This window comes from Fukomys damarensis, unplaced genomic scaffold (assembly GCF_012274545.1).
Source record: "Fukomys damarensis isolate Sample0158 unplaced genomic scaffold, DMR_v1.0_HiC HiC_scaffold_8, whole genome shotgun sequence".
Classification (NCBI taxonomy): domain Eukaryota; kingdom Metazoa; phylum Chordata; class Mammalia; order Rodentia; family Bathyergidae; genus Fukomys; species Fukomys damarensis.
Genome location: NW_022900920.1, coordinates 29,346,146 through 29,360,446, shown reverse-complemented (window position 1 = coordinate 29,360,446; position 14,301 = coordinate 29,346,146).

Below are 14,301 nucleotides of genomic sequence, written 5' to 3'. Positions count from 1 at the left end.
TATATATATATATATATCAAAAACATCTTTTTTATCCAGGCTCTGGTTGATGGGCAATTGGGTTGTTGGCAATTAACTATTACAAACTGTGCCCCTATAAACATGGGCGATCATGTATCGCTGCGCTATGACAAGAGCCAAGAGCCAGAGGAGAAGGTGGAGTTTTCAGAGGTTTGAGCCTCACTTCTCCTGCCAGCTAACGACAAACAAGAGGCCGGTCTGTGACCCGAGAAGCAGGTCCTCACAGACACCGAGTGTCCCATTTGGAAGGAGGTAGGCACGTTGAGAAGTAAATCTCTATTGTCTACAAGCTGCTAGTCTTTATTCCAGCCTGAAGGACTAAGACAAATTCTCTTCTGACTGCCTCACTTACGTCATTGCCTCTTACCGTGATTACAGAGCTTTCATCCTCTGAGTTACCTGACATCCTCCAGGTACTGTTCCGAGAGAACAGGCTTTCAGGAGAGACTCCTTGCCAGGCTTACTACTGTCTCCCAAAGGGCTTTCCCATCCCACACTGCAGAGCACAGCCCTGTCTACTCCACGCCCCTCACTCTTTGTAATGGAAAAACCCACTCCGGTAGAAAGGAATATCCCTAAAGAGGAAGAATATTGCATCTTCCATGGCCTTGAGCGGCAATGCCACTCTTTCCCGCTGGAATCCGGTTTGTCTGGAATGTGGAGGCCGGCTGACCTGTGGTATTGCCCTCACACGACACAGCTCATCAGGAGGAGATGTTGCTGGTTTCCCGTTTTCTGCCTCACCCACCAGTGGGGTGACTCCCTTTGCCTGCCTTAGCTACATTTTCTCCGCGACAAATGAAACCACTCCAACCGCACACGTATGTCCCTAATTGCAAACCTCACTCATACAGAACTGAAGCTACCAGGGATTCCCTCCTCCTTCTCCCTTGCTTCCTGTTTGTCAGTTTCTTGCAGAACAAACCTGAGAACGTTTCTGGGGATGTGTTATAAATAATCAAACCCAATAAGCCCCTCCTCTCCCTTACTTCACTGTCAGACGTATGTGTTTCCCCCAATTTCAGAGATGGAATAGGCTGTGCACTGTCTTCCATCTTAATGTGCTTTTTGTCTTCCACTAGATGGATTTTCCCCCTTGTGATTATTATTTTGGGAAGTGGGTAGTATTTCTTTAGAAGAAAAGAAAGAAAGACAAATCAAATCCAACACAAACCTCTGGGTTCTATTATAGAATTAGGCTTATGTCCCAGAGCAGGTCAGAGCATACCTTGGATATATGAAAATTTGTCATTCCTGGGTACATTTCATTTACTGAAATGCTGTTTGAGAGCAACTTTATTAAAGATGCATGACACTGGTACAATGCCATTTTATTTTGGCCACTACTTTCATATAAAATCCTCTCCCCAAACACTTCGGAGAATTAAATAATACAAGATGGGAGAGAATGTTCTGTATAAATTATACACTATGGCATCAAGAATAATTTTAAAAATCACTTAGAAGACTCAGAAACTGAAAGAAGTAGGAGCGATTTTTCAGAATGATTATTTTTCACCCAAAGTTTCTGTAAAGTGGTGAAGTAGTGAGGGAAAATGGAGTTACTTGTAGAACATGATGTCAACATTTTGTTATTCAGTAATGCAAGTTTCACACTTCTTCTAAGGGAAGCACAAGTTTGTTGTGTTTTTACTTTGTGAAGAATTTATGAGATATTAGGTGGTTGTTATTTATTAAAATTTAAATTACTTGGTAGTCCTAAAATATAGTGTAATTATCTACATGGAGAAGTGAAAATCATGGAGGTGAAATTACCTGTTGACTCGATCATGATCATGACACTAGCAGTTGTCAAAGGGTGAACCCTTGGGACAAAGCCTCCTTAACTGAATCCAGTGCCTGCCACTTGCTACTGCCCAGGTAAATTTAGCAGAACATGGAATTAAGGAACCGCATCTCTCACCGAGTATACTCCTGCGGCTTACTGAAAATGCTATGCACTCAAGTGTCTCGGTCTTCCTTCTAACTCATCTCCAGAGCCCGAGTCATCAAAATCAGAAGTAGCTGGAAAGACATAGTTTCAATAAGAGGGTTTATGAATAGTTTTTGTTATCCTAAAGGGCATGCTGTGTCCATTCTCTTATACTACCACCATGGAGTGGTGGTCAGGAACCCACTTATGAGGCACTACAGAGAACAGCGATATTGAATATGCCCAAAGCAGGCTGTGAGGAGTGAACCCCATAACTAGATGTTTACAGAAGTGAGTCTGGTCGAAGCCTACTTGCTGAAGTCAGAGTAACTCACACTCAAACTCCATTCCCACAAGTAAAACCTTCAGACGAGGACAATGTTCTCATTACAATCATATATTTTATTTATTGTGTTCCTAATTCAAGAATGCTTTGCCCTGTCCTTTATGAGCTTTGTTTACATTAATTTCCATAGAAGCCACACCTCTCCTTCACCCCAATTTGTTGCCAATAAAAGTCAGTGCCTGGGACTGGCCAGCACCTTTGTCAGTTGCACCGGCATTGATCGCCTTTGGCACCCTGCTTTCTCTCTTCTGTCTCTCAGTGTCTTTCTTCCTCAGGCCTGTGTCACACACTGGGCAGCTAGGGACTGTAACCTGACTACAGGGTTCTCTGGCACCTGTTAGGTGAACTGTGGTGAAGTCCTGCCTCTCCTCGAGGCTCAGCACATACGTGAGCAGCTGCTGTGGCAAACACTACTCTGTGTGTCCTTCCTCCCTTCTGGCAAGAATCATGACTTTGTTCCTGGAGAGAATTTGTCCCCTGAGAAGTGATTGGCTGGTCTCACCCATCTTCTTGAAAACCGAGGAGCAGGGCTACCTCGGTATCTTCACCTGTGAGAAGAAAGTGTCATCTGCCAGCTCTGCCATCCGCTCTCCCTTCCTGTTCCTGCTATAGTGTGACCGTCATGATGAGCTCTCCGGGCAACCCCAGTGCCACAGTGAGGACTGATGTGCTCAGCACGGAAAGGAAGGAAGACAGGATCTACACTCTGAAAGTGCCGTGTGGTGGCTGCCAACCTCCACACACGTGATATGCAAAAGAAACAAAAGCAAAAACACCCTACCTATTTGTTCAAGGCAGATTCTTTGATTGCTTTTGGTTTTATAACTGATTCAGTCATTTTAAACATTTTTATTTTTATTGATACATGTTTGCAGTCCACAGTGATTGTTTTCTCTCGGGGACTGGTACATGTGTACAACACGTCTTAGTTCTTTTTATCCCCCTTGCCTCCTATCTCTACCCTTGACCTCCACTCATAGGGCAGCACAGCTCATAATAGTTAAATCTTGGGAATGGCTATAAGCCCAGCAACAGATGAACGGATAAAGAAAAGGTGGTATTTATACATGATGGAGTACTACTGTGCCATAAAGAAGGATGAACTTGAGTCATTTGTAGGAAAATGGATGTGCTTGAGATATCAGTGTTATGTGAAATAAATCAGACACGTGAGCTTAAATATCATATCATTTCTCTTATATAAGAAACTGAAAATAAAAGGAAAGAGCAAAATTAAAGATAATAAAAAAGATATTTAGTTTGATCTTAACAGATCACTCTAGGCAATCCCAGTGACAAACTAATTGGCGTGGCGATTGTGTCTTCTGACAAGACCGTCCTCCTCTGTGACATCTAAACTGTGGACATTGCTAGAGGTCATGTGTAATTTCTCAAGCCCAGTGGAGGTAGCAGCCATAAGTATCAGTTACCAAGTGCACATGACCAGGGTGCTATCCCTCTAACAAGAGAGACCGCACATTTGTGGGAATGCACGTGAGTACAGACCCTCACGTAGTAAGTTGAGAACTGGCTACAACTAAATGAATTTGGACTCTGCTCCTAGCAATTCTGCTTTCTAGATGAATACATCAATCAAAATAGGCTGGATTGTGCTGTAATAAAAACTATAGAAACAATCAATAATAAAAATGGAATGTTCCAACTCTGAGTTTTCATGACTTAGAAGAGTTAAAATGCTCTGCTGGCCCCTGCTACCTCTACTACGAGTCCACAGGGAGACTTATATCTGTGTTGTCTTCACTCAGGAACCTGGGCAGCAGGAATCTCCATTTTCTGCTACCATATTTTCTTTGGTAGGAAAATGGATAAGAGATCTTGCACATTACTTTTAATGCTTCCAATGGGAAATAACACATATTACATTTGACAAATTATCATTGGACAAAACCAGGCACGTGACCATAATAAGCATCCTAGAACAGGGACACCAGCCCTGACATGAATTGCTGAAGGAGAGCAGAAAATATCTGGCAAGAGGCAGGGACCCCGTCCTTATGCACTGACCCCTCTATAGGTCCTTTCCTTTGTCTGCATACTTATTCCCTTCATGTGTAGCAAAGAATCATTTAACAGCATCCTTCACTATTCCAAACATATGTGATGCTGTGAATGGACTCGTTTGACTTCACCCTTCCCCTTCCTTAGCTCTGGGGGTAAACCTAACAGCCATCTGTTACCAACATCACAAAGCCTGAGTCACTTCATCCCCTCCAGCTCTCAGCAACTTGGAAGTTTGGCCGCTGCAAGAAGAGTGTGAGGTGGGCTGATTTTGTTTTCTCTGTTTCAACAAAAGAATGAATACACTGCTTTTCCCTGAATCCAATGGCTCTGGCTTCTTTTTATATAAAAACAGCAAAACAATGTTGTGGATTTCTTATAGACTCTCTGTAAGACACTAATTGGCAAAATATGTTCTTTAACCATGGAAGGTGTATCACACTGATGAATGGGAACAAAGAAAAGTGGACTTTGTTCTAAAGTAGCCGAGGATCTGACTTGTTTTTCCTGGAGGTAATGTCCAGGGAGAGTTTTCCTATGATGCTCAACAGCAATTTCATTTCCTGAAGGCCGCTGCTAGCTGTTGTCATCTTTGCCTCAGCTGTTACAGCTTGGTAAGGAAGAAAGACCCTGTCTTATTGTGAAATAGTTTTCCACTATCAACCATGGAATCAAGAAATAATGTTCAGCTTTTCCATATGTTGGTCCATTACTCAAAACCTTCAATAGATAGTTGTACAAAATGTCACCATTTTTTCTGGCATATAAGTGACCTTCCCCGGGTGAGCTCTTGAATCCCTTTGTTGCTGAAGTCTGATTTTGAAGGACATCTTTTCAGACCAACTTCTCAATGGCTAAAAGCAAGCAGAATTCTGGAGCAGCAACTTCAACTGGACCAAACTTTATTACTGGCACGACCTGACATTTTCTATATTTTGCCTCCTGGAAATGAAAATCATCATCCCCAGGTTTCCAGGGTATGTGATAACAACTTGGCCTTGGCATTGACATTTTTAGGTCAGGATTACTCTGTCTTTTATTTCAAAAAATTCTTAATCTGAGTGGTTAAGCAGAGCCAAGAATGATTCCACCTCTACACTTTTTAAAGAGCTCCTTCCTGTTTTTTCCCATTCAGCTAAATTCTTTCAAATGTGAGTGACACAGCTGCCAAAATGGTGATGAATATTTCCTTCAAAGCTGATAAAACAATCTCTTGATATCATCAGCCAACAAATCACTGAATACCTCAAATGCAATTTGTGTTATGTGGGGCTTTATTTGTTTCAATTTGCAATAAATTGAATTTTTCAGATGGAAAATGAGAGCAAGAATTGGTTTGTTGTGAGAGCACCGTGCTGGCAACAGGAGGGAAAGAGAGGGCTCTCCTCTCTTTGGTCTTTGCTGTGTGCTCACCAGAGGTGGCTGTCTTTCTTTACACGCTTCTGAGCAGATCCATGTTGCAGATTAAGACAGAGAAGGATGAACCCCATTTGGACGACACACCCTCTTTAAGTTTGACGTTAGCTTCTACCTTAAGTTACCAGCCTAACCTCAGTCTCTAGCTGGTTTTACGCCACTCTGCACTGCATCCAGCTGAGAACCCTCCCGTGATTTCCTTTGTCCTTCTCATTTAGCACTCTTTCCCTCCTTAAGCTTCATTTTACGGCCCTCTGTTTGCCACTGTTTTGCACTCTTCCTGGATTATGTGATGGGCTCTTTATTCTGAGATTCCTGAGAGACATACATAGAATTCAAATTTAGTGTTTTTGAAGTTGAATGCACCATATTTTGTGTATTCCTATTCTATTTCTTACTTCAGAAAGTGTTACCTTCATCTTTTCAAAAGTGCAAGCCAGAAAACTAAGTGAACATCTTTGATTAAATATAAATAGTGAGGAAAGCAGAGATGCAGCCTCCACATATCTAAGTCCTTTGACATTGAAATATTTACCATTTTGTTTCCTTTCCTCTCATCCTTCATATGAATTCCTTACCTTGGTTCTGACTCCATTCTTCATTTCTGAGTTATTAAAATAGTGATCTGCTGCTTTTATCACCATTCATTATTGTTTAATAAAGGTCACCAGCTACTCCGTAGCATGTGGGAACATTTGGATACACTCTTCAGTTCCTACTACTTCCCTACAAGAAAGGGTTCTGTATCTTTTCAGTGCTTTCAAAATGAAGTTTAAAATCATGAGTTTATCACATAAGAGAAATTTGTAGTAAATGGAAAATATGGCCACAGTCTTTAATAGCTAGTAAAACCCATTGGGATGTGTGTGTGTGTGTGTGTGTGTGTGTGTGTTTGGGGTGTGGGGTGTGTTTGTGCCTCAACAGTTGTATTCAACTGTGATAGATGTGCTGATAAAAACTTGCTTTAGCAACTTCTGTACCACAGGCATTGCAAAATCCCTCCAGAGGTTAGGAGGGCAAACCTGGAGAAGGTAATGCTTCAGCTGAATTCTGTGCAGGGCGACTGGCTAGGTGGGAAAGGGGCACAAAGCACATGGCACATGGTTTGCACAGTGAAACGCATGTAGGCTAACATACGTATGTGTGTCTGCATGCACGGGTGATTTGACGCTGTATAATGAGCTTTTAGCCAGACTGAGAGGGTCATCTGGCAGGCGCTTTCTGAGATGTGGCTGCTGTGTCTCAGCTCAGCATGGTGAGAATGACACTGAATGACCTCCATGTTTTCGAAGCACTGGAATCTCCAAGGAGGTAAATATTACCCCGAGGAGAAGAGATGAACAAACCAAACGTAGAAAACTGAAATAATTCCTACGGATTCTAATTAGATAATCCGGATGTCTCTCCTAAGTACTAGAAATCTGGAATCATAGTTGTTACAAACTGCATAGTAACTTCCCTGACACTTCACAGAAAGCAATTTCAGAAGCCCCGAGCCTGTGTCTCATTATCCAGCAAGTACAGCCAGTCTGATAGCGCCCTCTTCTATGTTCTTAGAAAATCTCAGCATTTCCATGATAGGTCTGTATTACCCACTGCATTCTGAATATTTGATTTGTCAATTAAAATCTTCAGTGTTTGGAGGCAGATGCCAAAGGATATAAAAGATAAAAAAATTTTCATGGATTTCCCAGACTTAAAAGTTGATTTGAGTATAAAATACGAATCAGAATGTCCGGAAAAATATCTCACTCATTTATCCACACTTGCCACCTGTATCCTTCGTACTAGCTGGTTTTGTAGCTGTTATTTTTGGTAGAGGACTGAAATCAGAGGAAATTGTGAAATGCTGGAAAGAGACACAAGATTTCTTAAGGGTTCCATCAATCTTAGACAAAATCCAATCCCTGTGAGACAATTTCAGGTCCTTTATCTAGCTCTGGCTCTACAGGAGAAAGTGAAATTTCCCAAGTGGTGGATTAGACGTACAAACAACCCTGGGGATTCTAATGTGTCGGATAATGCAGAGAGGAGCCAGGGATCTAAGATTCAGTCTGATCTGTCATAAGAAGATGGCTTTGCTTCCTTTTCAACATGTCTACCACCTTTTAGGGCTGTCGGTATGTAACTGTAAGGAAAGTGTCCCCAGCACTAGCCTTCCCTGTTACATGCAGACCCTCCCACCTGACTCAGGTCAGTTACTGTTGGTCAGTTTCCCCGCCCTCTCTGGAACTGTCTCCTCACTTGTGAAGCCCAAGCAACATCTGGGTAGCATACAGGAGCACCTCCCTCCACACCCTCCCTTTTCGGGGGACTGCAGACAGGGCTTGGCTTCTCCATTACTTGTGAATTATCAAGATTTGCACCCAGCACAATCCACCTTCTCCAGACCAGTATGGAGCTCAACTAATATTGGTGGAAGGCATCTAAGAACCGAAAAGCAGAACAAAAATAAAGTTTATTATTAGAGGCTTTGATGAAGGACAGATACAAAAAGGAAATTCATTTTGTCTGAGCAATATGGAAAACAGTGACAACCATAAATGCACATTGGATAATCTTACCTATTCATTTACCTCTTTCTGCCCAAAGTAAACCAAAGGGCTTGCTTGACAAGTGTATCAAAATGAAATACTGGGTGTATGAGACAGCAGAATGAACATTTATCATTTTTGTTGTCCTTTCATAACCCAGGGAAATGTCACTTTTCATTAAAATGCAATATTTCATTTTGTTGAAACATAATGTGAACTAAGTCCTTCCAATTATATATATGTATGGGAATTTAAGACTTTATGCCGACTTGCTTTGATTTTTCAGTCATTCAGGCTATACCCTTAATGTTGTTTATTGTGCTACTTTTAGAAATATAGCTTTGTGCTTCCCTCCAAAGCAGAACTAAGGAATTCCCATCATCCCTTCTATTTGAATTCATGAAGTACATTCAGAATCAACTCCCCTTGCTTCTTTTCTTTTCCGGTTGTCATTCACGGAACTATCACCTTCATAAAATGAAAGGCAGTGTATCCCATTATTCTCTGTCTCTGGACAGATGTCCTTTTGTTGGCGACGAAAGCTGGTCCGTGTCCCAATAAGCCAGACCCTCACAGCTCTTGGCCCCCTGAGTGGGGCGGGATTCTGCGGTACGTGCTGATCCCTGTCGGCCCCCCTGCCGGCAGCGCTGGCCCAGCCCCTGTGAGGGCCTGAGTCTTGTTTCCCCTTCCCGCACCTTGGTCACCCCACTGCTGACACACCGGGCTCCTTACTGGTGCTGGGTTGCGCTACCTTGACTTTGCCCGCAGTGTGAGCTCGCGCTGTGTGATCCTCCCCTGGCTAGCTGAAACTCATTCTTGTTTTTGAAGTACCCAAGTACTCCTCATGGGAGTTTATACGTGTATCTAATACATCTTAATTAGTTTTTCATTACTTTCCTCTACCCTCCCTCCATTTCTTGGTCATCTTTGTTTTGTTTTGTTTGCAAAGATCTATTTTCTCTTATCTACTTTTTTGTTTTATGCTTTACTTATAGTTGGGGTTTCTCATAAAAGAAACCCTGTGATATTTAAGCTTATGCATCTGTTTTATTGTCCTTAACATTATGGTCTCAACATCCATCCATAGGTCCTTCTTTATGGTAGAATAGTACTCCCTTGTGTATAAATACCACATTTTCTTTATCCGTTTATCTGGTGATGGACCTGTAGGTTTTTTTCTTCAAGATTTAAGATTTCAAATAGTGGCAGTAATCTTGGATAAAATAAACAAAAGATAGAGTGCAAGCTATATTAGTAAATTATGGTAATCAAAAGAGTATGGTACTGGTATAGGGGAAACCCATATGCTGAAGTATCAAGGAGTGGCCCCAAAATAAACTCACATGTATAGGTCAATTAATGTTTGATAAGAGTGCCAATAATATACCACGTAGAAACATAATGTAAACTAATTGATAAATGGTGTTTGGGAAACTAGATATTCAAACACAAAATAATGAAAATAGACAATCATTTTACACCATATACAAAATTAGATGAATTGGATTAAAGGCTAAAATGTAAAATCTGAGGTCATAGAATTCCTACAAAAATATAGAGAAACATTCTTGATATTGCTCTGGATGATGCTTTTATTGGTTGGGTCCCCAAAAGTAGAGAGTCAAAGTCATCGGAAAATTATGTTAAATTTAAAATCATCTTTACAGCATGGGACACACACACACACTCACACACACACAAGGCAACCAAAAAATGGAAATAATAATTACAAATTGAATATTTGATAATTGGCTAATACTCAAATATTTGAAGAATTTATACAGTTGAATAGCAAAAACATGCAACTAAAATTAGGTGATGATCTTAATCGATGTTTTAAAAAGAGATACAAATGGGTAACTGGTATCTACATAGGTGCTCAATGTCACTAGTCATCTTGGAAATGTAGATCAGAAGCACAGTGAGGTATCAGAGCACAGCTGTTAGGATAGCTGATATCAAAAAGAGAAGAGATAAGAAATGCTAAGAAGTATGGATGAAAGATACCTTTTATGCACAGAAAATCAAGTGGTACTGCCATTTTGAAGACAATATAGAGCTTCACAAAAATGAAAATAAATTATTATACTGTACTTTATAAAAAGAACAAGTGTTATATCTCAATAAATAAATAAAATGCTATGGGGGTGCTTAGCCATCCCCCAAAGCCACATGTAGCTATAGGTGGGGCTTTCTCAGAAGTGGCTGGATCTAGAGTGGGAGATGCTGGGATTGATTCATGGGTCCATGCTAGGATCAAGAGTGCTGGGATTACAGGTGTGTGATTACTAAATTAGCCCACTGATTGATTGGTTTTGCATTCACTCCTAAACTGGGTATCCTGGATAGAGTATAAAAGGGGCAGAAAGCAGCTGCTATTGTCACTTGCTCCTTGTTTTTTGCTGCCTTCTTCCTGCCATGGACTGTTTCTCCTCTGTGATGCCTGTCTGCCATGCCACCCTGCCTTAGAGCTGGCCCACTAAGGCCTGAAATTTCTACTAACTGTGAGCCAAATGAACCTTTTCTCCCTTGACTTTAGGTGCAGGGTGTTTTTTCTCAGCAACAAGAGAAATAACAAAGATATAAAATAAATAGAAAACCACAAAAAACTAAAAATATAATTTCCATGTTATCTAAAAATCAAACTTTTGGATATATAGTCAAAGAATTTAATTTAGATTTGTAAGAAATGTAAGAGATATCTGCACCCCCATGTTTATTCCAGTAACCAACATATGGAATTAATCTAAGTATTCATTCACAGAGGAGAAAACAAATAAATTATATACACAAACAATTGATGTTTTTAATAACAAAAACCAAAAAGAGTCTTGCCATTTCCTACAATAGGGATAAAACCACAGGACATTATGGTAAGTAAGATGGGCAACACTCAGAAAAAACAAACACTGTGCATCACTTATACAGTATGTAGACTCTAAAAATAATTTAACTCAGGTAAACAGTTTAGATGTTCAAATGGGCTAAGAGCAGGGGGAATAGGGAGATGGCCAAAGAATACAATTTTCATTTACAAGATGTGTAGGTCCTGGGGACCTAAGTAGAACATGATGACTATAGTAAAAAATATTATTTACTTCCAGTTTGGTCAGAGAGAAGAACTTAAGTGCCCTTATCACAAAAATACACATATGCACACACATGCACACACAAGGTAACTGGGTAGTGAAGGATACATAATTTGGTTGTAGTGATCTTTTTTCAATGATACATATATGAAATCAACATACTGCATCCCTAAAATAAACTCAAACTTTGACGCATCAATTCTGCCTCTTGGAAACTGGGATATTTTTACAATCCAGCAGAGTCCAAATTCATTCAGTGGCGTTCTTCTTTACTCTGTTTTAATTTTTAAAGCTTGTACAACTGAAAAGCTGATAATTTTTTATTTTAAAGTCATGGCACATTGTACAGACGAGATTGAGGAAGGACAGTTGGCTGTGCTTCCTCTTCAGTAGTGGCTGAAAGAAGATCTGTGTGAATACGAAGCAGACCCTTTGCTATCTGAGGACGGGTGTGTGATGCATAAGCCCTCCTCAAGATCGCCGTTCCATCCAGGGCCTCATCCGAACACAGATGATAATGACAGCAGTAGCAGCGATCATACCACTTCTTGTCCTTCCACAGCGTGTTATCAAATTTAGTCTTATCCATTGGCTAACGATCTCATAATTTGGTGGGAGGATTTCATGACAATCTAATTTTAAAATCTCGCTCAGAGAACCTGACATATGCTAACAGCTTATTAATAAATAAATAAATACATATTTATATATACCCTTTTGCTCATCTGAGCCTCATTAAATGACAGGAAGCACAAAGACAAAGGGTAGGCATTGTTATCTTTTCCATCCCAGCCACTGTTGCCACCCTAATCCAAGTTAGCATCACAATGTGTGCGCATTGATCCTCCCATGCTACTCTCCTGCTTCCTTTCCTGACTCTCTAAGATCTCGCCCTCACACACAAGGTTGCAAGAGTAAATGTGAGACTTCCGTTTTTAGAACATGCCTCTTCACTGAACGTGGATGGAATCCAAGGCTGCTCCACGTCCTCCGTGGTCTCCCACCACCTGCCCAGGACTATCTCTCAGATGTCCTTTCAGAACTGCTCTCCTTCCCCTGTTCAGTCTGCCCTGTCTGCCCAGCTCCTTTCTGACTCATTCTAGTCATCATGCTTGTATAGAACCCACACTCTATAGAAATTGTAATAAAAAAGTAGTCGTGATTAAATAATGCTGATAGTTGTACAAGTCTGTAAATATAGAAAACACACTAAATTGAGTAGTTTGAATAAAATGAGTAAGTTTTATACCATGAATACTCAATAAAGCTATTATTAAAGATAATCGAGAAATGCATTATTCTTCCAAACCTACCTTTTAAACTACATAGCATTAATTATTTAATTTAATTTGGTGGAGGCCTGCAAGGCTACTAAGCTGCTTCTCCTCTTTAACAGCAACTCCGTTAATTAGGCGGTGGCTTCCCTTTTATGATAGTGCTTATTTGCTGGCTGGTTCTCCCTAGGTTTCTTCATTATAAGCCACTATGGTGCGGATGATACCCTTCGGGGAGAATTTTGCATATTTGTATCTAGTGTATATCTTTACATTACTCTGCTAGGCAGCTGAAGAAATGGAGTTGAAGTTTGTAAATTCCCCCGGGGGGAATATACTTATTTACCAGACAATAACGATCCTCCACGGATAGTGTGAAGCTGGAGCTCATTAAAAATCTTCAACAAGCAGCTTTAGTTTCTACTGAGCACTGCGCCAGGCCCGGTGGATCCGGATTTGGGGCAGCGGTGGCCTTGGTGCCATGACGTTCAAGCCTGCCTTCTTCCTCTTTCTGAGGCCCGTAAATCTCCCATACACCGTGCGTCTGTGGTTATCCACCCAGCGGACAAGGAGATCCTTGTGGTGCTGAAATCCAGGGAAGCCCCTCCCCCGGACCTACTGCTCTTCTGAGGAAGTCCCAGCGTGTAGCAGCCTCACCACTCAGGCCACAGCTCACCGCCTTCGCGCTCCACGAGCAGCCAGAAACGGTGCCGCTATCTGTTCGTCCAAGAGGCTGAAATACTTATTTTCTAGAAAGAACAGATTAACTCGCTAATCTCTTCTTAAAAACAGGCCGAACAACTGGAAATCAAGTGATACTTCAAATAAGATTTTGGTTGCCATAGAGAAAGCTAAACAAGAGCAGTTGAGTCATCTGCTTTTATTTAATGAAATTTACCAGTAGAAAGCAAGATTTTCCTTGCCTACACTTTGCATCTCCACCAACACTCTTGCACATGCATACAGACACAAACACCCCCCCTACACACACACACACATACACACACACACACACACACACACACACACACACGCTCCTTTAAAAACCATGTAGGCCATCGCTTACTTCAGACTGCAGCCTCCAAGTCATTCGTCTGAATTTTAAGTTCTTATTCTGGAGAGCTGGAATCCTCATTTCCTCCCGAATAGCAGATGTAAGACAGGCGACGGAAAATACTCTCCTTTTATGGGCAGTGTGATGGCAAGCCTGTGGGAGCTGCTCTCAACCCTGCCACAGGTGGGCAGCAGCGGCCCACACCGTCTTTATCTCCGTGCTCAGGGCTCTCTCCCACGACAGGAAGCCTGCATTCAACAGCTGTGTGGCTCTAGGATGGCAGTGACCACTTAGGTCTCCAAATCCAAATCCAAACCCAAGGCCCGCAGGCCGTGCTGATTCCCAAACTTCTGCTCTCTGGATGGGAGCCTCAGAATTAGAGGGTTTTGAAGACAGTGCCGCAGTATCATGTGGAAAAAAAATCATGGTGCAAGTGCCTCAGTTGAGCTTCTTACGAGAAGTGATCTTGTCTAATAAAGCATGTGCAAATTAGTCAGAATAAAGATCTGTGAGAAAGGAGATGAATTACCCTCAGGCTCTCCCAAAATAAAAGCTGGGAAGATGTTGCTCTGTGCTGTGGAAAGACTCTCTCTCTCTCTCTCTCTCTCTCTCTCT